Here is a 24,000-nt window from a genome sequence, read left to right as displayed (position 1 = left end):
CTCTGGTGACTGTGATTTCCCCGCTGTGTGATGAGCTATTCGCCCAATGGTGGATCAATTTAAAAGGTTCTGATGCAACTGATCACTCAAGTTGACTCTCAATGGTCCAAAAATAAAGTTGAATTTGAGGAAGCATCCCTAGACTCTTCAGGGGTCCAGTCATGAGCTTGTACCGGCCTGAGTCAAGGTGTTGCTGTGTTCGAAACGAGTGTCCTGGCACTTTCACTCTGTTCAGGCTAAATGAGGCTGGAGATGGAACTGAAGGCAGCGGAATCTTTCCCCAGGATATTTTTGGCCTTTTGATGCACAGTCCTGCTCAGCTGAGCAGTAAAGCATGTAGGCTGCAGAACATGTCACATTTAATGGTTTGGGGAGCTCGGCTGATAAAAATGCCTCTCTGATTCCATAGAGATTATGAATAAAAAATGTAGATCAAAATAAGATTACACAACGTGTTGTGATGCCCCAAATGATCCACATACTAAAGTGATATGAGCAGAATCTGGATCTCACACACTGTGGGGAATCTTGGCTGAACCACAAACAGATGAGGATAAATGGTCCCTTTACGGCAAAAAGGGAAATTCCACTTAAAGAAGACCTATTATGCTCCTTTTCACTAAGCTAATATAGCTCTCTGAGGTCCCCAAAACATGGTTTTCAAAGTTTTTTGCTGAAAATACCACACAGATTAAGCATTTGAGCCATTCTAACAAGGAAGGGGAAGTGGAAGGAACCACCCTCCCAAGGCCCCTAGTTCCGTGAGCCAATGGGTTTTGAGCTTTACTCCGGGCACAGTTTTATTTCCTCTGTAAACTTCCACTGATTTCAGCTTGCCAGTCTGCCGAAATACGTTTCTGAGCAAATTTCAGGCAATAAATAAGCCATCTAGTTGCTGAATCTTCACTCACATTAGAGCTCAGGCCTCATTTAAAAGTAAGTAAAAAACAGCAAAAAATAAATCAAATTCATAAGTATGTGTTACTCCAAGTGACCCGAAGTCCTTCATGTGAGCGGTGTGATACCATAAGAATCTGATCCTTGACTTGAGCCACGCTGTACCTGATAGGGAGGATGTAAAGGCACCAGGTGTTTCCTGTTTTCCTGTTTGCTCCTGTACAGCTATTGTGCCTTATAAGCACTCATTAACTGCCCCCCCACTTTCTGTGTACGTGAGGCAAATAACATAAGCAACGTATACTCAAGGTCTATATAGACGTGTACTTTTCTCCTTGTTCCTCGGAGATCAGTGCAGAGACTTGTTCGAAGCTGTTGTATCTCTTGATGCTTGCAACCATCGAAAATAAACTTGGACTAAGGACTAAAACAATAAAATAAAATAAAAGTTAGTTCCGACTCTCACCGTGGTGTATGGAGCAGCGTGGGATACGGCAGGACTTGGGGCTTTTATGTTTAATTTAGTTATGGAAACGTCATAAAATAATATTAAATAAAGTAAATACATCTACGTTTTTGTTTTGAGAAACACGGAGCGGATCGCACACAGCAGCCTATAGTAGTGTCAAACTCCCATGGACACACACACACAGAAGGAAACACACAGCAAGTACTTACATTTCCATCGTCTGAAGTTTTGCCACAGACAGTTAGTATTAATTCCTCTTTCTTTTAAAAGGTTAGTGCTGGTCTATGAAGCCAACAGAGCACTTCTCTGATTAGCTCTTAGCTTCATGATACCGAGTCTGATCGTGCTCCAGGCATGGGCGGAGTTACTCAGATGGGGAATGGTTCTAATTCTACTGAAGTGACGTATTACTGCGATGATGCAGGGCAGCAAAGCTGAACGGCTCGTTTCAGGAGGTGTTTTCTGAAACAGACAGTTCAGTAAAAACTGACTGGTTTGTCTAATTTCACAGTTTGTGTGTTAGTAGGCCCCTCAGAGACCCAAATGTATGTGCACAAGCACTGAATAAGTGATGTTTGCATAACAGGTCCCCTGTAATGTTAAAGTCATTTAATCAACAATCTTTGGAGTCACGCATAGCAGCGGTAGCAAATCTTCATCATAAACATCTCTCGCCTGTACTTTGAAAGACTGGATCACCTTCATGCTCTGGGTCCTAAAAATAAGCAGAAACAAAACCCAATGTTTCTCACTCCCTGCAATAAAAGTTCCCAGACCACATTTCCGCTGGCGATGGATTATCATGTTGCAATAGCTCAATTTAAAGGATTTGTCATACGTTTCTACACAGCCCGTTCAGTTTATAGTTGAAAAATATCCCAAGCAGATAAATGGAGTTGTAAAACCACCAGGAGAGCTGGATCTGTGTGTCCAAGCCCTGGGGAAGCGCCCGCAAAGGTCCGCATTGCACCTCCCGAATCCTCTCACTGGACTTAATGGAGAGGAAAATTTACATCCCTACATCCCCTCGGTCCGAGAGTTTGAATCCTTGACGGGCAGTGAGGGATGCGATTGATGCAGAGTTGCGGAGATGCATCGCACAGTGGACTGAAAGTTGAGTTTGGAGCGTCTGTTCGCCTTCTAATGTCTGCCTTCCACCGGAACAAAGCTTGCTGCAGAGCGAGATGCTGAGTTCGTCCCCCATGAGTCCATCACGGTGCAGATGGAACTGTGTCCGTCTGCACCGTGATGGACCTCCGAGGTGATGGGAGTGGGGACCGGATGATTGACAGCACCGGAGATCTGACTCCGGTCCGACACTCGGGCCCGGTCTGACTCTCTGCTTTCGCAAAGGTACTGCACGTGATCACTGAAATTAGTTTCATATCAATATCCATGCCGTCTTTGCTGCCTCCTTATCCATCACCACGGAGCATCAGGCTTCATAGAAATACACCCAACCAGCGATGCAATGCAACAACCGGTCAGGATCCCCCTGCCTAATTCTCCATATAACAGTAATGAATGGTTTGCTTGATTAGATTGATTCATATTTCAGATTTATGTTGATTTTTGGAAGACAGCGTATTTTAAAATGTGTGCAACACTGTCCACCAGAGCTGCCAAGTCTCACGCTTTGACGGCGAGACTAACGCATATCAACCAGTCCTCACTCTCACATGCCATACCTCGTATTTCTCACGCTGAGGATCCCAAAATAGGTCTGATTTATTTATTTTTTTGGTATTTGACGCGTATGTTTCCTCTTTTGGCGGAAACTGTCAGCCCTGCTGCCCACGAAGAAAAAAATCATGGATGAAAAGTAAAGAAATGTGATCAATGCCTTACTGAGTGACGGATGATATTTCTTTTGTTTTTGTTTGCCGCTTGGGGGTTTTGTTCTTGACTGAAACATTAATACACGCATGCGTGTAAACTGTCACACACATGCACATATCAAGGGAACCCCGCCCACGCATGCACTCAACTTGTACTGAGTGGGAGGTAAGTGGAATTGTCAAGGACAAACTGTCCTTTCAGCAAACTGAAGGACATTTACAATGTACAGTGTAGGCATGGTCTTTCTTCAAGACTGTTACTGATGGCAACAGCACATTGACATTCTGGTTATTTAATTAATCTGCAATTTGGGCAGAAGATTAAGACTCAACATTGCGTTGTATCCTCGGACACACACAGGTTGCTGGATAGGCCTTTCCTAGAAATGGTTTATTTTGCTTTGCTTGAGGATTCAGCACAAACTGCATTAAACAGGAAGAGTTTTTCTTTTGCTAAAAAAGGTTGAATAGCCTTTCAGTTGATTTTGTTTTGCAAGGCCAATTTATTTGATCTTTCTATGCTGTTTTCGAGGACTCTTGAATGAAAGAAAAAACAGACAATGGTCATCCTCGCCCGCACTGATGTCGCGTTTTGTCGCATCGGCATATTGGTTGGTTTATCAAGCGCCTCAGAGTAGAAAATCCGTCCTCCCTGCCCAAACATTTGGTCCTACTTTTAGTAAAAGCCTTTTATGAACTTCCTTAACTGAGGAAACTATCGCTACCTCCAGCAGGATTTAGGAAAGATGGAAGAATGTCCTCACTCATTAGGAGTTCCCATCAGCAACCCCAGCATCTAGAAAATGACCCCGTGCCCTTCCTACAGAAAAAAGTGTTCTTGCAACTTTACTTATTTTTGAGTCAACAGGGAAGATGCAACTTTGCAACATCAATGATTTAGGTCCATCACAGCCTCACTCATCAATCACACTTTGGGTAACCCTGAAGGTACGGTCACACGACCGTCACACATGCGCTGCGAAGCGACAGGCTGCAATAAATTTCAAAATGAGCGCGACTTCATCCAGCTGCAGGAGGCGGAGCTACGTCCGGCGACGGCTTCACGGCGACAAGCAAAGTTGAGCAGATTTTAACTTTATGGAAATGAACAGTGCCGAGGGACAGGAGGGTAGATACCCTCTCAATGGCGCTGATCCTCGGAAAATGGATGCCCAGACCAATGTGTAATGGTTCATGATTAGGCTTTTTTTTTTTACATCCCTTAAACTATTGATAAAATAAGGAACACATCATTTAAGTTTCTCTAATAATGACAATTCTTTTTAATAAGGGACGGGTGGAAAGACTAGTTACATAGTTTTTTCAAGTAATTTATTTTGCTAAGTAAATGGCTGCACCCTTTTAATAAAAAAAAAACTAAGTAAACACGGCACCATCTATCTATATAATGTATATTAAATATGGAAAGGGAGAAAGGTTTTAATACAACAGCCAGTCGATTTTGAGCCGACACGCTCACAAACTCCAGGGGCACAGAGACCCTGTGACGAGACGAGAGCTGCTTGGCTTCACGCTGCCGCCCCGTCACCGGCGGTGTGACCCGAGCATCACGAGACGACAAGAATTACGCAGAACCATTCATTTCTGCGTGGCTTATCGATATTTTTTTCATATTTACTGCGTTTGTGCTGTGTATTTTGTTTATTTTCACCGTTCATGATGAGTCCTAAGAAGAAGGATGATGGGAAAAAGAAAAAGGCAATGATTCCCCTTAGAACTAAGAAGTAAATCATAGAAAAATATGAGCTTGGTATATACGGGAAAAATTGCTTCGACATACGACTGTTTTAACGTATGACCGTTCTTATAAAACAAATTACATTCGTAAGTCCAGGTACCACTGTACATCATGAATTTTCCATTAACGGTAGAACCCCATTTGCAAACCTCCCATAATCCCAATTTACTGGTCAAACTAAGTTGCTCAGTTGAATGACAGATAGATACTTTAACTTATAGCTTTTCTGTCATTTGAATGAGAACACGCATACTAAGTCGATATGCTTCTGAGATCTTATCTACAGGTTGCACAGCCTTTTAATTTCAAAATGAAAGTACAGCTTTTATTTTGAAATCCAAAGGGTGTGGAACATGTCATTTATTATTATTATTTTTTTTTTCAATTATATTTATCTTTTTTTCTGTTCTTGTGGTCCGTGCTCTTATTTTATTCAAAAGTATTTTGGTCTAAGTAGTGTAATTTATTTATCTTCATAAAATTAAATAGGTCCTCAAAAGAGCTAAAACTGCTACAACTTGTGTCTTCATCTGTCCGTCCGTCTTAGTTCGTCTCTACCTGGCTCTCCCTCCCCAGATATCTCTCGCTCTCTCTCTCTCTCGCTCTCTCTCTCTCTCTCTCTCTCTCTCTCTCTCTCCTCCTCCTGCCCGGGAAGGAATGTTCTCTCTCCTTTTACTTTCTGTGATATTTCATGTTTGCCATGCAGCTTCAGAAGATAATGGGAGAAAAACTGAACCACATGTGGATATGTGGACACACACACACACACACACACACACACACACACACACACACGCACACACTCTTTAACAAACTGTCTCTTAAACACACACACACATGCTGTTGAATACACATACACTATGTAACACCATATACATCAGACATACATACACACACACACACACACACACACACACACACACACACACACACACACACACACACACACACACACACACACACACACACACGCACTCTTAAATACACTTAGACACAGACTATGTGAAGCACCAAGTCTCTCTCACACACTCTTTGACACAAATACACCAGACATACATACACACACACACACGCACACGCACACGCACACACACACACACACACACACACACACACATTATTTAACACATTGTCACACATACACATACTCTTTTACACACACACACACTCACACTCTCACTTTAACAGTCTCACACACACACACACAGACACACACACTCTTTAACACACATACACACGCATAAACACACACTCACAAACACACATATGCATACAGACACACTTTAACACAGTCTCTGAACCACACACACACCCACACACTCTCTCTCGCTCGCTCTCTCTCTCTCTCTCTCTCTCTCTCTCCCTCTGTAACACTGTCACACACATTCAAAACAAAGTCAAATCTACAGTACAAAAATATAAATCAGTTCAAGATAGTTAAAAGTAATAATAATGGTTTTATTTTTTTAAATTAAAACAATGCATGCAAGAGCACTTTTATTTTCAAATTCAAATTCAGTCAAATTATTCTTGCCTATTGTTAGGTAATTCATATTATTTTCTTGTTTCTTTGTAGTTTTATAGTTATTGTTTATCTTGTGGTTTATAGCCATATTTTGTTTTTATTAAAACAATTGATGCAAATCCCTTCTCTAACACATGAGATCTTTTTCAAACCCTACAACTCTTTGTATTTTATCTTTCAGAGCATTTGGGCCGGAGGGGAGGAGATGGCGCTGGAGAGAGAGATTGAGAGAGATGGAGAGAGAGTCATCCATCATCCCAAACACAGTTTTATCAGAAGGAGGAACAAGGACGTCAAACAGCAGGGATCCTGGCACACACACACACACACACACACACACACACACACACACACACGCACACACACACACACACACACGCGCCCACGTACACTCGTGAAGCGTAGGAAGGCATCACGAGGTTGAAATCCACAGGAATTCTATTAACATACCAGAGAGCGATCAGAGCACACTGTAAAAAAATCCTCCTACTCATCCAACTACAGTAATTTGTATTAAATATACTATACAAGTATGCATATCATATTTATATACAGTTGCACATGCATACATACATGATTACACAGATGTCGCTGAAAATATAGCCACCCTTGCATTTTTATTTTATTTACTCAATTCTCTCAAAAATAAGTTGAAATTAACATTGAAGTATTTGGTCAGTACTTTATTTCACTGTTAATTATAGTACAGGAACTTCATTTAACCCCGCCCCCCCGCCCCCCCCAGAATGATTTGTCAGGTCAAAAATGAAAAAAAAAAATTGTTTACATTTGTAAGTTTATACTTTTATTACTTATATCATCAATTCATCATCACAACACCTTAATCAAGGAATTCCTGGATTGTTAGATGATCAGAAATGAGAATTGAGTTACATTAGTTAAAGTTATTATTGAATTAAATAAATCATTCACTGAAAACTATTAACAACCTATATTTAATTTGCTTAGGGCAGCCTTTGGAGAAAATAATGTTTAATAATTGATTATTGTATTATCAGATTGATTATTATGATTATTATATTATATTATATCATTATTAGAACAACCCACAGCTCAGTTCAGTTAATTAATAACGAAGAATCACCTTACACAATATGATCCAGTTTTTAATTTCCCGCTAAAAGGTTTTCCAGGTCAGTTTAGGATTTCTGTGTGGAATAAGATTATCCAGATTTATAATTTTAAGATTTAAGATTTAGAACTTTTATTTGTTTCACTACAAACCAAAGAAATACATCCAGGATGTGGATACCAACAGATGTTTTATTTCCGTGCATTATTTGAACAAAATGCAAGGATGTCCAATTTCCGGCCATGACTAGATATATGACAGATATAAATATTTTTTTTGTACAGAATATGATATGCTCATATTATACACACAAACCTACAGATACACAAATCTGCGGTTTAAACAGCCAGACAGTTTTTTTAATTTTTATTTCAGAAATCAATCATTTATTTGACTGTACAAGAGCAATGTGTATTCATGTATTATTGTTCACCAACTTATACAAGTTTAAACCGTTAAACCTTCTTACTGTAAGTACTTATTATTTATTATAAATTCTACTTCATTAAAGCCGTTTCTTACTGTTTATCACAGTTTACACACAGGTTGCCTTTTCCCAATACCCACTCACTGGCTTCTCTCCGAAGCAGAGAGGCCGAAACATCTGAATTAAAGATGGAATGATTGAGATGGAATTTTGTTGAAGCGATAACACATCTGTGCCAACATGAATGAGAAAAGCGAGTGTGTACATCAGAACCCTTCCATCCGTGAACCGGGTTTAAGTCCCTTCAGCAGACGATAGCGAACCAATTGGATCATGTAAATTCAATCACATTATATCATTCAAGTTCTTTAAAGTCCAAGCTTAATTGGCTATGTCATCACTTTCAATGTAAATAGTTAAAAAAAAAGTAAATTAATTAAAATTATATTAAATTTATTTGAATACTTTTCCTATTTCAAAAATGCGTAATACATTTTTTTGGACAGGTGTCTGAAAATGGGGAACTTGGCTCAAGCCTCTGAGTGGGCTTTCCTTAGGTTGAGTGATGGAAGCGTGGAAGCAGGCATTGCTATGGAGACACACTGTCAACTTATCTCCCTGCTGGGATTCTAATTGCTCACGCGAGTTACCCTGTTCAAGGCCTTAGATACCAGTTTGTATTATCCTTCAAGCCCAGATATCCGGCTCTTATATGGTGAACTCTGCACCCCATTGCACCTTTCAACATCTGGCAAGATGTTGAAGTTGATAATCTGAATGAAAAATATCACATTAAGCAGACGCTTTTATCCAAAGCGACTTACAATTATTCAAACACCGACGGACGCAGCCATCAGGAGCAAAGTGTCTTGCTCAAGGACACCACAGCATTCTAGCAGGAGGAGCCTGGGATCGAACCAGCAACCTTCAGATTACTAGCGCTACCTCCTGAGCTACCATCCATGTTGTAATTGACAATATATTTGACCAATGAGCGCATTAGAACCCAAAGTGATAGTCGGTAACAAAATCTCCCCCCTCCTGGAAAATCCCAAATTATTGTCGCTACCATTGCAGGAAGAGGGTTAGGATTGGAGACCATATATAGAGCAGATGTATATTAATTTCTTATTTTCATTTTCATTTCATTTGGACTTTGGGGTGAATCCATGAAGAAACACATGGCCATCCAGCGTGAATAATGAACAACAAACGTGTTTAATCCAGAATGTCCCAAAAGAGTTTGGGGATAATTTTCCGTTTTTAACCCTCTGAATCCTTCACTGAATCCTACAAAGTGTCGTTCTTTTTTGAGAGGGGGTGGGGGTGGTGAGCATGTGACGGTGCCTGGCTAGAAGGTGTTTTACTGTCTGTTTGTATTTGTATTCTCAGCCTGTATTGATATCTGTACACGTCTGTGCGCTTTTAAATTTTCATTCGATCGCTCGCCATCTTTCGTGGCCAAAATGCCCAGATGTGTTCCCACTCTGCCCCCGAAATATTAGGCAGACGGACATTTTGGCTAACTGCGTAATTTGTAATTTGCCAAGGAATCGCGGCACCCCATCCTTTCATCTCAGTAGGAAAACCAGTCCTCCTGGAAAGAGAGTCTGCTGAGGTCGGTCTTCCCAAAATTCACTGGAAGAGCTTTCACTTTTCCAGGAGTCCAGAAGTACTTTCTGATAGCTGCTCAAAGTAAAATCACCTGACAGACACACCCAACGCAATCCAGACCTCCACCAGCACATCTCCTCTCATCCTGCCATTCCCAGAGCTGCTCCTCTTTTGCTCTTCCTCCTTCCCTTTCCTTCCCATTCCCACCTCTTTGTATATTTCCTGTTCCTGTCCACGTTCCCCATGCTTATAGTGAAATGCTCTGCTAATGATTTTAAATGATTTGTGACATACTGTACTATGATGATGATGATGATGATGATGATGATGATGATGATGGAGATGATGATGATTATAATGGTGATGAAGACTCTTCTGTACTGAGAGGCTGCCAGATGCCTTTACAAACACATGTAAATAAAACCAAAAGATTGGGACTTGTGGCCGGCGTCAAGAGCTTTTTTTCCCAACTCAGTGAGACAGAGAGATAGAGCGAGAGAGAGGATCTTAGAACTTGGGAATGGATTTGTTTTCAGCTCCACATTTTGACATTTGAAATTTTCTCTCATAAAATATTCACAAACCTGTGTACTGAATTTTGAAGTGACAGAAAAAAATTCAAAGATGTGTAATTTGATATTTGAATGAATATACGTTTATTTTTTACTCAGTGTTGTTTTCCAATACAAGCATCTGAAATCAAAACCTCTCAAATTGTTTATTGCAAATTTACAAAATGCTGAATCTGCGGTCCTTCACTTTGCAACACTTCTTACGAGAAGCCTGTTGCAAAACATACTTGTGTACCTGTAACTGTCGACGCGCATCATCCCCGGAATGAGGTGCAGCTTTGCAGGTTCGTAATAATATCTCAATATTAAGTCTTTACAGATGATGCAGTATTCATAACACCTTAATGTAAAAATATGTTTACACAAATACCTGTTTATTATAACTTTATTATAGTATTCAACTATGTTTACCTTTAATCAAAATACAATCAGCTGTTAAAAACCTTAATAAATAAGTAGACAATTACTCATTTAGACAGACTTGTCAATTATTGTTTCATAAAAGCATACTCTCAGATTCAGATTCAGATTCTGGCTCCCTTCCCGCTGTCCTGTGGTGAATTAGCCGCATTCAACACTAAGGGAATAGTTCCAGTACTACAACAGTATGGCATGTTGAAGCAACTCCCTGAAAGATTGTCTCAGCCCAAGGAGCCACTGCTTTACACATTAAAAACTGTTCTTCCCCATGCTGTAGCTCTTAAAGCAAATTTACTGAGGATAATGCCTTTCAGGGCAAGGGGTTCAAATGCCTGTTCCCCATTTGTTCTTTCCAGTTAATCCTGATGGCCAGGTCATTAGTCTTGAGCTTCGCAAGGACTCTCCAGACTGTGCCCTTCATGGTCATTTCTCCACATACTGCAAGAGATGCGATGTGAAAGACAAAACAGTTGTATGTTGTAGAGGTGTGTTCTGACGCAGGGCCAGGGAATGAGAGAGGGGAGGCAGGTGGAGGAGAAACAGGTTGGCGTGTATTTATTTACAGGATTTAAACAAAATGTGGCTTGTGGGCCAAAATGACAACTTAAAGGCTCGCAGGCAAACACGGAATCGTCCGCTCGTCTCGCCCGGTCCACACCATGTCCTGCAAGCACACCGATCGTCACTGCGGGGACAAAAAAACCCATATTACTTCCTAGTTTTAGGATCGGAGGAATCCGCAAAGTCCCTCCGTTGATTCGCCCGATCCGCAGCAGCTGAGTGGCCCCAGAATGGGCGCCTGCACCACCTGTCTGCAGCGTTGGCTTGACCACGCCCCCCTGGCCCGCCACATTATGTTTTCAAGACAATAATGGTTAGAGTACACAACATTAGAATAGTACAGAGGCTACGTCATCACTTTCAATGTAAATAGTTTAAAAAAAAGTAAATTAATTAAAATTATATATAATTTATTTAAATACTTTTCCAATTTCAAAAATGCTTAATAGATTTTTTCAAGACCTGCCATTTTAGAGATGCTCTGACCCGGTCGTCTAGCCATCACAATTTGGCCCTTCTCAAAGTCACTCAGATCCTTAAGCTTGCCATTTTTCCTGTTTCCAACACATTAACTTCAAGAACTGACTGTTGCCTTTTTGGCTAATATTTCCCAGCCATTGAAAGGGACCATTGGAACGAGATGAGCAATGTTATTTATTTCACTTGTCAGTGGTTTTAATGTTGTGGCTGATCGGTGTATGTTGTAATTGACAGTCTATTTTACCAATGAGTTCATGAGAACCCAAAGTTACTTTCGATCAAAATGTAGAACAAGCAAAGACCATATATAGAGCAGATGTATATTCATTTCTTAACAAATATGCAATATTTCACTTGGACCTCAAGGTGAATTCACAGAGAAACCCATGGCCACCCAACGTGAGTAATGAACGACAAACATTGTTCAATCCAGAATGTCCCAAAAGAGTTTGGGGATCATTTTCCATTTTTCCTATGATGTGCCATTATTTTATATACACTATATATATACTGCCTTTGTGACACTCTCACAGTAACGGTCTATGTGACCTGCGTGATAAAACCCCCCAAGCCGGCTGGTTCGGAGGAGATGCTCTTTACCTTTCTGTGTGACTTGTGAAGTGCTCACCGCTGAAAAATCTTCTATGCAATAAACATAGACTAAGTGACAGTTGTTGTATTTTCTGTTTGACCTGAACTATCTCACCCCATACTTCGACCACCACCTGAGTAGCTGGAATTTCCACATCAATTCTTTTGTGTCACAAACAGGATCCCTAACTCCAGATATCTCACTCAATCTCCCTGCCCAGGATTGAGAGGATCTGGGGAGAGGGACTGATCGGCTGGACGGACTGGGGGATTGGAAGGACCCTCGTGCCCCGGCAGGACCCTCGTGGTCACCCAGGGGCCGGGCCTACCAAGAACATATGAACTTGGTGTTTCTCGCCCGCCATGCCGTACACCTGGTGGCAGGTAAACGAGATTTTGGCTCTGCCACAGGGACCCGACAGTGCGTGTTGACAGAAGCTCAAGAGATGCTCCTGGCCTTGGTGCCAGAACAACAGTGGGCTCAGGAGAAACACGATGTGGGCCTAATGGCTGGAGCTACCCCACTACAGGTACATCCAAAATCTTCATACAGGCCATGCAAACTGCAGTACCCTTTAAAAAGGAAGGCTGAGATTGGCATTGCACCTTTTTTTGACTTGCTGTTAGAAAGAGGAATTGTCGTACCATGCCCCACATCCCCATGTAACACACCCATACTCCCAGTCTGCAAGGCGGATGGGGTGAATTGGCGATTTGTACAAGACCTAAGGGGGGTAAATGAGTCTGCTCATCCCACATTCCCTTGACCTTGACCCACATGCCCCAAGGGTACGCGGAGACCCCCACAGTATTCAGTGCAGCATTAGACGAAAATCTCGATGGTTTCACGTTCAAACACGGCAGCACACTAATCCACTATGTCGACAATTTATTAATATGCTCCCCTAACCAGTAAGCCCGCGAGGCAGACACAGTATTATTGCTAAAATACCTTGCAAAAAAAAGGCCCCAAAGTAAGTAAGTCAAAATTACAAACAGCCTATTCAGAAGTGACCTATCCAGGCCACCTCCTTTCAGAAAACAGGAAGAAAATAGACTCCGAGAGGGTGGAGGCAATTCTAAAAATACCTCGCCCCCGAACTAAGAAACAGTTGTCATTTCTAGGGTGCACCAGCTTTGAAATAATATGGTAACTCAATTCCTAAACGAAGAACAGGTTGAGGTTCTCCTGGAAGCCATCGCTTTGCCAACCTGATTGGCCATATGCAAATGTGTGGTGCACACCAGGACAACTGATCCACTTGCCCAAGGGAATGACCTGGCCAACAAGCGGCAAAACATGCTGCATGGAAAAAGCAACCACACACACTGCAGGGGCCAGCCTTAGAAACTACCCCCTCATGGGACCACCTGACAGAATTCCAACAGAACGCAAGGAAACAAGAGCGAGCCACATGGAAGAAAAATGGTGCTCTGGTAAACAGGATATGGGAGGGACAAAATGGTAAGCCCTTCCTCCCAAAATGTTTATACCCTTATTATGTGAAATTGACACATGAGAAGGACCATGTGTCAAAGGGGGGAATGGTGGGTGAAATACAGTACAGTACATTTAATTTGTACCACTTCCGACATTGGTCGCAGCCAACCAACGGTGCCACCTGCGACACCGGTCCCAGATATACTGTTCGACCACCTAATAATGGACTTCATCACCCTCAACCCATGCCGAGATAAGCAACATTGCCTAATAGTGATTGACGTGTTTTTGAAATGGATAGAAGTATCCCCGACAGCCAAGGCCGATGTGGCGCAGTAGCTAAAGCACTGATTACGGAGATAATTTCCAGGTGGGAGATTCCCTGGAAAATCTCCTCAGATAATGGCCCACATTTTATGAATGGGGCCCTCAAACAGTTCGCCGCCTACCTACATGTAAATCTCAAAACACACTGCGCCTACCACCCCCAGGCTGGAGGAATAGTAGAACGTGCTAACGGTACGTTAAAAAACAAACTGACTAAGGCAATGGAGGACACAGGAATGGACTGGGTGGCATGTCTGCCATTTGTGCTAACCCTTATGCACAGCAGCTCATACCCCTCCACAGGATTATCACCGTATGAGATCCTCCATGGCCGGCCCATGAACACGGGTCTGGTTGCACTCACTGGCCCTAAACACTAGAAGGGATAGATGATGTAATGACGACTCACCTTAATGATGACTTAACCTTCTCACTGCGCTTAGACAAACCCACCTACAGGTCAAATCTGCCCTACCAACCCCTGGGGAGGGACTACTCCACGACCTCCAAGCCATAGATTGGATAGTGGGCAAGGACTTCCGGAAGAAATGGTGGAGCGCCCCCAGGAGGAGAAGGCCATACCAGATCCTGCTCGTCACAGCATTGGCAGTGAAGGTCGCAGAAAGGGCAACATGGATCCATGCCAGCTACTGTTAGAGGGCCCCGGAACCCTCGGAGCAGGGGGAGAAGAGCCAGCCGCAGGCCGCAGCGCCTGGCTGGACAGTGGTATAAGGAATGTTCAGGCAGAAGGGAGAAGTCGGATAGAGAGGCAGGGTGATATGCAATAGGAACACTCATCGCCTACAGTTGGCAGAAATCTATCCCTGAACGCCCTTAGTGAACCGGCCTTATACAATGCAGCCGTAGAAACCACTACAACGAGCAGGAGGGATGCAGCCAGTGCTCACAGTCCCAATGAGCGTGGCAGCCGCAGCTGGTTTAGTAATCCAGGGGCCTCACAATCTCAGACACGGCTCCCACAACAGGCCCCACCACCACGGGTGCAAAGCCGCCTACCCCTGCAACACTGATGGCTCCTGCTCGTCCACTACCAAGACGAAGTTGAACTACAGTGCAGTGGGCCTACCTGACCTGCTTCTCGAGCGGTTGGAGGATCTGTTTTGTAGTTACAGAGCGATGTTAGCCAGATATGCTATGGTATTTGTAGCCATTCTCAACAGTTTTCAGGTTCATGTTTTGTTGTATTATTCCTGTGTCCGACGGGACGGTAGCTCAGGAGGTAGAGCTGGTCGTCTAGTAATCTAAAGGTTGCTGATTCGATCCCAGGCTCCTCCTGCTAGCATGCTGTAGTGTCCTTGAGCAAGACACTTAACCCCTCATTGCTCCTGATGGCTGCGTCCGTCGGTGTTTGAATAATTGTAAGTCGCTTTGGATAAAAGCGTCTGCTAAATGCAATGTAATGTAATGTAATGTAATGTGTTAAGTGACCTCATCAGGACCCTGGAGAATCAAATTGTCTGCCAAGGCCAATTCACTGCCATAACACTGGAATGGGTTCCTCCCTGTGGCAATGACGACTCGGACGATGGTCCGGATGACAACGGGCCCATGCCGAAAGGAGTAGTGCCAGCTGTGTGAATTAAATGAAATGTGTTGACTAACAATGGGAATGTTATTTTTCATATATATGTGTTGATTAAAGGATTAATCAAAAGGGGGAAATGTAATGGAAAATTATGAATGAGATGATGAAACATGTTTAAACTGCTGAAACAATTGCAACTGCCTTTGTGACCTATGCATATGACTACACCCTCAGCAACTGCCTTTGTGACACCCTCACAATAACGGTCCATGTGATCTACCTATGTGAGGTCCCCCGATCCGGCTGATTCGGGGGAGCTGCTCTTTTCTTTTCTGTGTGACTTGTGAAGTGCTCCCTGCTGATTAATCTTCTATACAATAAACTTAAACTAAGTGACAGTTGTTGTATTTTGTTGTATCCATGACATGACATGCCTTGGCTTGAAGGCATTTTTACTATATGTTTGTATTTGTATTCTCAGCCTGCATCAACAAATCTGTACTCTCTCAAATTGTCATTCGATTGTTCGCCACTTTTCGTGGCCGAAATGCCCAGATCTGTTCCCACCCTATCCCCAAAATATTCAGTAGACGGACATTTTGGCTAAATATGTAATTTGTAATTTGCCAAGGTATTGTGGTACCCCATATTTTCATAGCCAGGAAAACCAGTCCTCCTGGAAAGAGAGTCTGCTGAGGTGATTCTTCCCAAAATTCAATGGAAGAGCATTTACTTTTCCAGGAGTTCTGGTAGCAAGTCAAGGTAGAATGACCTGACAGACAAACCTGAGCGACTCCAGAAACCTCCCCCGCTCTTCCTTCTTCCCTTTCCTTCACATTCCCACCTCCTTGAATATTTCCTGTTCCTGCCCATGTTTCCCATTCTTATGGTCAAATGAGAACCAAATGGTCAGAAAAGCAATTTAATTTTTGTCATGAAATTTGTAGTTGGTCCCTAATATGCCACTAAACCAGCTACCGACTCTCAGTGCTGCCGCTGTCTGCGAAGCTTCCCCCCACCATTCCTGCCGCTCCACATTGATAGTTACAGGTACACAACTTCACTTTGCAACAGGCTTCTCGCAAGAAGTGTTGCAAAAATCAAGGACCGCAGATTCAAGAAGTTGTAATGACCAATACATTGAACCTCTCAATGTAATTTGAGCGATTCTGATCACAGCTTTGTGCTTGTACCAACCATGTGTGAGGTTGTGACCCTAGATTTGTAGTTTTACTGGAAAATGGCTTCAAAAATAAATAATGTATATTCATTCAAATATAAAATGAAACATTTGGGATTTTTTTCTGTCACTTCAAATTAGGAACATGGGTGTGTATGTAGACGCTCGGGGCATGTGGCTGGATGTGGCATCTGGCCCGTTGTGGCGGGGCGGGCCCCGTCCTTGCGTGGGGCGCTGGTGGGCGCGGGGCCTCCGCTTGCTCGCCTGCGGGGCTGGTGTTTCGGGCGGGTGTCGGTCTGTTGGCACAGGACCTGACTCCAGGCCTGCGGTCCTTGCCTGGCATCCGCGGCTTCTGTACCTGCTGCTGTGTCTTGTGCCTGCACCTGGGGGTGGGTTGTATGTGTGCGCCTCAGGGGTGCAGGGTCTTCTCACGCTCTCCGGGACTAGTTTATCTTCCTCAGTGCCGGACGTGGGTGTTGCTCTGCGGGATTCCGGCTTCCAGGGCTGGGGGGTCTTCAGTAGCTGCATGGCAAAGTGCTTTGGGCTTTCCCTGAGGAAAAGCCCAAAGCCGTGAGGTGAGGTGTCTATATGGCCAAGGACTCAGGGGTGGCATCGTGACCTTTTCCACTTCTTGGAGATTAATCAAAGGGGGAAATGTAATGGAAAATTCTGAACGCGCTATGATATAATTCCGACCTCCAGGATCCCAGAAAGATTGTAAAATCGTTCTCGATTGCTGGCAGTTCTGTTTAACAATAAGCTGTGCTCTTGTAATCCCACAGGTCGTTCACAGGACAGAGTTATTGCAGCAGTTTTTGATGATTAAAGAATAAATAAATAGTGGTATTGCAACTTGAGAAGTTGAACTCCACTTGCAGACTAATTGTCCCAGATTCAATGGAACACATACTTGGTCTTGTATGCCCAGCATGGTGACAGCACAGATATTAAAAAAAAATAAAACAAGGAACACGGCTGTGTGAATATTTTATGTAAGTGAAATGTCAATATGTAAGATTCTATATACAAATTCATATTTTTGTTCCACAGGTTCTGACATCCTATTCTACAAGCTCCGGTAATTTGCAACATATTTACCTTCATACCTAAGACCGTCTGAGATGGTCTGTCCATCACGTCAGTACCTCTACGGCAATGATGAAATACTTTTCATCTAATGGTGGAGTTTGCCAAGAAGAAGGAACCTGCCAACACCAGTGCCAAAGCACCAAGATGTAATAATTACATGAACAACCTCCATCATTTAAAGTATTTTCAAAACAAGCCTCATAACGTCAACCCACAAATCCACTCTAACGCAGACCCAGCGCACAGTGATTTGAGGCTGATGAGGCTGCCAGACATTTTTGACTCCAAGTTGGAATCAGAAAGATGCTCTTTGATTGGTTTAAAAAATATTTGATTCCCCCGCCCCCATCCACTACCGCCAAGTACAAAAATATTCTCAGAATCAGAACCTTTTTTTTCAGCCCAGCACACTGGTACATTGCAAAATAGCCATATAAAATACTGAATGTATGAAATGCATTCATCTGCATTTATCTGGGGCAACGTGGCACTATGGTTGTTAACTAAATGACTCCTGGTCTAAATTATAGATATAGATGAATATACTGTACAGGATTAATTAATACGGATACACTATATAGGGATGATAACAATGGGGGTATTACTATGTTATTTCTAAATTATTACAGTGTCTACAATGTTGCCATTGTTATACAATGTTCATTTGGGTGCAGTTTTATAGTCCCTTGAGGAAATGTCAATGAAAACATAATCATGAAAATAAACAATTGTGGTCACTAGAATGCCACGAACAAATACAGAAAACTATCATTACTATAACTATCAAAAATCGGCTTTTTTTTTCCGAGGTAAGTTTTCAAATTTTTAATAAGCAAATTGGAAATGGGGAAAAAAAAGAAAAAAAAACTTGGACAGAAGTTCTCAGAGTGTAGGTCTGGGGTCCCCCCAGGGGTCCTTCAAGTGGTTCAGTGGGGTCACCACCAAAATGTATTATCGTTTATCGTTTATACCAGAACTTTCTTTCATTTCTGAGACATTCCCACCATTAGAGAATGTACAATAATGACAGTTTGAATCCTAGTTTCCCTGTTGTCTCCCAAAATATTATAGAGACACGCTCAGATCTTACAATAAAAACATTCACAGATTGGACCCCACAGACTAAATCTTATCAAATGGATTTCCTGAAAAAGATTAAAAAATTGAGTCTGAATTTATAAATGGAAGTTTATAAATACTGGCTTTGTAAATGGTTTATATGCAAGTGGACAGAATTATATTGTGTGTTTTCAATTATTTTCGTTCTTTGTTCGAAGGGATGAAGGGATGTCTTTTTTGAAGCCTATGTTACTTTCAAGTTTTACAATTGTTTTTCACATTCTTTCACTTGCAGAGTGCCGAGTGGACTGCTCCATTAAAGATTAATCCAAATTATTTATATGCAATTTTAATGTTTTCATGTTAATGTTTTAATTTTAAAGACACAAAAGAATTGAAATGTCTAAAAATTCTGATTATTTTACTATGTGTACTATGTGTAATTTATATAGTATAGACACTTATTTGCATGTAATTTCTTTGTGGTGATTATTTGATTTAATTTAATTTATGACATAGATTATTATTATTTTATATATTTATATATATTGTGCAAGTGGTTATTTTAGCACAGTTTAAGAAGTTGAGAAAACTCAGAATGGAGTTTGCAGCTTTTGCCAACTCATTTAATTTGAAATGTTTTTGTTGAAATCAACTCGTCCTCAGCTGTGCATTATCAACCAAAATCGGATATGTTTTTTAGCCTATTGCATCATCATATCATATCGTATCATTATTATATTATTGTTTCTTGATATATTTCTGGTTGTGAAAGAGGTTCTTTTATTTTAGCTCATCTTTTAGCTCATTTATCACACGTTAGGTATGTTAGCGTCAGGGTCCTGAACACACTGAGTTCTGCATGCAGGGAAAAGATGTTATTTCCGCCTATTTTACCTTTTCCCTATTTCTGCACACTGTGGAACCTTAACAGTCATGGAATTTGTGAGAAAAAAGGCAGATGATCAATCTTCATGGATGGAACTCTTCAACCGAGTGATGTTTAAATGTTGAGGGATATGTTTGTTTGGAGTACACTCCCGACTCCTCTTTATTGGGAGATCTTACATTCCTGTACACAACTGTCACAACTGTTTTAGTTGTTGTCAAACTCAATGACAGCAATCATTGAATTTGATGAACTCACTGAAATGTTTTTCTGCTCCAAGTCGGGGCTGTGGAATGACTGATTCCAAATTTTTGGAAATGGTTTGAATAGTTAGTAAATTAAATAATTAGGGAGCTAAATTCAAGATTCAAGATTCAAGATTCAAGATTTTTATTTGTCACATACATATACATACTTCCATACATATATGCAGTGAAATGTAATGCAACGCACCCGGTGATAGCACACAATAAGTCCTAGGAAAAAGTACAAAAATAAAATAAAATAAAAAGTAGAAAATTCCTTTCTAATAGACCGACTAACTGACTCCTAAAACGTAATACAGTAAGTGGAATACTTATAGAATAATGAATGAACCTGGTGAAAGTCAAACTTTGGAGGTGATTATCTCAGAATCCCTGTTTGCCACACCCTTGTAATTAACAAGTCATAACTATAAAAATATTTACTTGATTTGCACAAGTGACACTTTGTTTGGAAGCTCTGATTCTCCACTTTGAAATATATATATAAACATATAAAAAAAAAAAATTTTTTTTTTTTTTTTTTTTTTTTTTTTTTACTTAAAGGTGTTAACTTGGTTGGAACCAAATAACCTATACATTTTTCTCTAATCCGACTGCAGAATGACGTGACTTATAGTTGAATACTCCCTGGCCCAAAGTTAATACTAGCAGTTCGAAGCTAAACAAATCATTCACGTGATTTTTTAGGAGTTGGATAGGAAAATTTATAGTTGATCAAATGTTATTGATCAATGCCAGTAAGGCTTCTATTAGCTTTATCACTGCTGTGATCTCAGGCTTATTGGTTACAGTTATTAATTGTACCTTTAAGAGTATAAGTAAAAAATATATTAAAAAAATAGGTATTGAATGCTAAATTTTAAATGTTTTTGGTATGTGAATCATATTTTTCCTTACCTTCTCTAGTTGCTTAACTTATTGCTGAAGTTATGAGGCGCCTCAAGTGAAACATGAAACTCATGTTTTTTTTCTGCCCCTTTACAGAAACTTATTTTGACAGATTTTGAGTTTATTAAATGGCAGCACATTAATTCGGATGTTGATGGTTTATTGATCTGCTTGTTTTATGTATACAAAGGACTTCCTAAAATACTTAGAACAAGATGGTCACTTTTTTTCCTTATGACATCAGCTGGCACAAAAGAACGTTCAATATTTGAGTCATGACATTAATTAAATTTTTAATTTCTAATTTTCTTCTCAGGTAACACCATGGCATGGCCTTTCTGGGCTTTTCTGGTGGCTGTGGCTATTGTTGTTTTGGGATCGTGGAATGAGGTGACGCTTGCCCAGCCATTTGACGGGATCAATGTTTTTGTTGCTTTTCAAACAAGCTTTTTCCCCTGCTCCATGTTGGGTTTGCTGGATTACTTTAACTATGGATGTGGCAGATGGGTTTATGTTGGTTGTATTGTTGCAATCTTATGGAGATGAATTTCGTCTTGTGCATACAATGCTCGGAAACTTGGTGCCGGGGTTATTGGGTTGATTTTATGCTGTAGCCTTTATCTTGCTACAGAGCAAATCGGCTCATTTCTTTCTCGCAACACCTCTCCATCATCAATATGTGCAACTTTCACTTTGCTCATGTCACTTTAAGGTGGTGCACGCCGCTACTCCAAGTTCTCTTCTTCCCTCCTATGGAGATCCACATGACAGCTTGGCAGCAATAGCCGTTGTGCCTTCGCCCCGCCCAGATCTTGCAACTGAAGCTCTTGAAAAGTTAAACTACGATAATTTAGACTCTGCCATTTTTTTATTTGTATAAAACAGTGTTAGTCCATTTTTTACAACTGGTTGTTTTTTGTGTTTCAATCTGTTGTGAATTGTCTTTTATTTTATTTTGATTGCATGAATGTGTACAGGCAGATGTGATACGGTGTGGTTTAGCTGATGAATGAGACATACAGAACATCCATTTCACGTTTTGATGTCATAACCTGCCTGCCTGAGCAGCGCCACCATTCCAATGTGCTTCAAGACTACCACCATTGTCCCTGTGCTCAAGAAGTCACCTGTGTCCAGCCTCAATGACTACCGACCTGTCGCACTCACCACCATCATCATGAAGTGCTTCAAGAGGTTGATTCTGAGGCACATAAAGACGCTCCTGCCTCCAGCCCTAGACCCCCTGACATTTGCGTATCGAGCCAACCGCTCCACTTATGATGCCATCACCATTGCCCTTCACCTAGCACTCACCCATCTGGACAAAAAGGACAAATATGTCCGAATGCTGTTACTAGACTTCAGTTCTGCATTCAATATGATCATCCCCCAGCACCTGACCAGGAAGCTGAGCCTGCTGGGCCTGAACACCTCCCTCTGCAATTGGATCCAGGACTTTCTGACGGGCAGACCTCAGATGGTTCGGATCGGGAACAACACCCCCAGCACCACCACACTGAGCACAGGGGGCCCCCAGGGGTGTGTGCTCAGTTCATTGCTGGTAACACTACTGACTCCTGACTGCACAGCACTACACAGCACGAATCAAATCATCCAGTTCTCCGATGACACAACCGTGGTGGGGCTAATCGAAAAGAACGACGAGTCAGCATACAGAGAGGAGGTGAAACAGCTGACAACCTGGTGCAAAGTCAATAACCTGTGGCTGAATGTAGACAAAACCAAAGAGATGGTTGTTGACTTTAGGAGATCACAGAGGGACTATGCGCCACTGGACATCGACAGCTCCCAAGTGGAGAACACCACTTGGGACTGTAGAGAGCATCCTTAGTAGCTGCATCACTGTCTGGTTTGGTAACTGCACCAATCTGGACCGTAAGAACCTGCAGCGAGTAGTGAGGACATTTGAAAAGATCATCGGAATCCCTCTCCCGTCCATCTCAGGCATCTACACCACACCATGCATCGCAAAGCAGCGGGCATTGCGAAAAGCCCCACCCACTCCTCCCATAAACTTTTCACCCCCCTCCTATCTGGCAGAAGGTACCGAAGCATACGGTCCCTCACATCTAGACTATGCAATAGCTTCTTCCCCCAGGCCATCCCACTCCTCAATACTCAGGGACTGATCTGTGATTGTGCTAAGAACAATGCAGGAAGAGTCGTTTCTACTGCTAGTTTTCTGCATTCTATTCCAAGTGCTCTTCTCAAACACATCCTGATGGACTAATCAAGCTGATGCCTTGTCATGGTTAAAATATTGTTTGGTGATAATTTACATGTTTTTTTCTTAATAGAATCCAAGTGAATGTAAGGACGATAACATGGTGTGACCCAACAAAAGCCACATATAAATTACATCACGTGAATCATTAGTGATCAGATGGTCCAGTTAGTATTTATGACTTTTAGATTTTACTTAATTAATGGATTGTGTAGATGTTATTGTGTATCATATTATTCTGTTATTTTTACAATCGTGGACCTAGACCAAACAATGTTGTCATAATATATGGCTCTCACCCAAGTGATAAAGTCTACAGTATGTGCCCAGGTCAAAGCAACCCTACCCTTCCCACTTGAAGGAAGTAGCAGCACCGCAGCAGCAGTTAAGGTGGCAGAATGATTAACGTGGGTACACACATCTCATTGCCAGAAAGTCCCCAACCTTCCAGAGGACTGGAAAATTGACAGGGAAAATCATTGGATGTGAACTGAGATCACGATCCTAACAAAGAAAAGATAGGTCACGTCTCTGTGATCATCTTCCTCATTACCATTGCCATCGTCCTGTTGATTACCAATGATTACCAATGATTAACAATGGAACACAGTTCCAAAGTGGGACTTAAATAACAGCCGCTCCCCCAACCAACTCTCACTTACACCAAATCCACTAGAGTAGCCCAAGTGAGAAATGAACATTCTGTCACTAACATAGTCCAGCCATGGTTAAATGTCGACTCCACCAGATGATTGGAAACCACCTTATGATAATAACAGAGATGTTGAGACATTGAGATGTGAAGATGTTTGTCTAATTATGTT

At 41.7% G+C, this 24,000-nt stretch overlaps 1 protein-coding gene across 1 annotated transcript in view; it reads left to right on the top strand.

The window, feature by feature from the left end:
- raly (RALY heterogeneous nuclear ribonucleoprotein) overlaps nt 1-10,052 on the top strand; it is a 139,214-nt gene extending 129,162 nt beyond the window's left edge. Inside the window, exon 9 of the mRNA XM_080000322.1 lies at nt 6,670-10,052. The gene's annotated coding sequence lies outside the window, so the exon portion shown is untranslated. The remainder of the gene's footprint in view (nt 1-6,669) is intronic.
- Nucleotides 10,053-24,000: the final 13,948 nt, after the last annotated feature.

Source organism: Zeus faber (genome assembly GCF_960531495.2).
Source record: "Zeus faber genome assembly, chromosome: 5".
Classification (NCBI taxonomy): domain Eukaryota; kingdom Metazoa; phylum Chordata; class Actinopteri; order Zeiformes; family Zeidae; genus Zeus; species Zeus faber.
The sequence above is the reverse complement of the archived record's forward strand: the minus strand, read 5'-3'. Positions and strand labels throughout refer to the sequence as shown.